Below are 579 nucleotides of genomic sequence, written 5' to 3' on the forward strand. Positions count from 1 at the left end.
CATATTGAACACATGCATTTGTTCTGTGCTGCAACGTCCTCCGATGTACATTCATCTGATCGCTTGCAATAGTCAAATTGCAGCAAACGCATGTTTGCAGTGTTGGAAGTGCTGGGGTGTCAACCGTTGCCTCTTCGATGTTGGAGGTCCATCACCATTTGCGTGTGCAGGAATCCCGCTGATGACGACGTAGGTTGTCACTACGAGTGAAACTTTTTTTACAATCAACGCACGAATACATCTTGTATATAGAAATATATACCGTACGATAAGGAGAATTTGAAATGAGTGAAACGTTCACACCACACTCCTTATAAAAGCCCAACTCCTCCCCCCCACCATAACCCAAATGAGAGCTACAAGGTCAACATTCAATGCCACAGAGCAAGCTCAAGTAGTCGAAGTGACGAACGTCAATGTCAAACCCCACACTCAAGGTCAAACACCGCAACGCCTAATCCCACTGTATATTCTGTACACGTCACGATTTCATTCAAGGTCAACATTCAATGCCATGGAGCAAGCTCAAGGTAGTCGAAGTGTCGAACGTCAAGGTCAAACCCCACACTCAAGGTCAAA

The sequence above is a fragment of the Leptinotarsa decemlineata genome, unplaced genomic scaffold, assembly GCF_025532065.1.
Source record: "Leptinotarsa decemlineata unplaced genomic scaffold, Ldec_3_MD MMD2_P_RNA_scaffold_2, whole genome shotgun sequence".
Classification (NCBI taxonomy): Eukaryota; Metazoa; Arthropoda; class Insecta; order Coleoptera; family Chrysomelidae; genus Leptinotarsa; species Leptinotarsa decemlineata.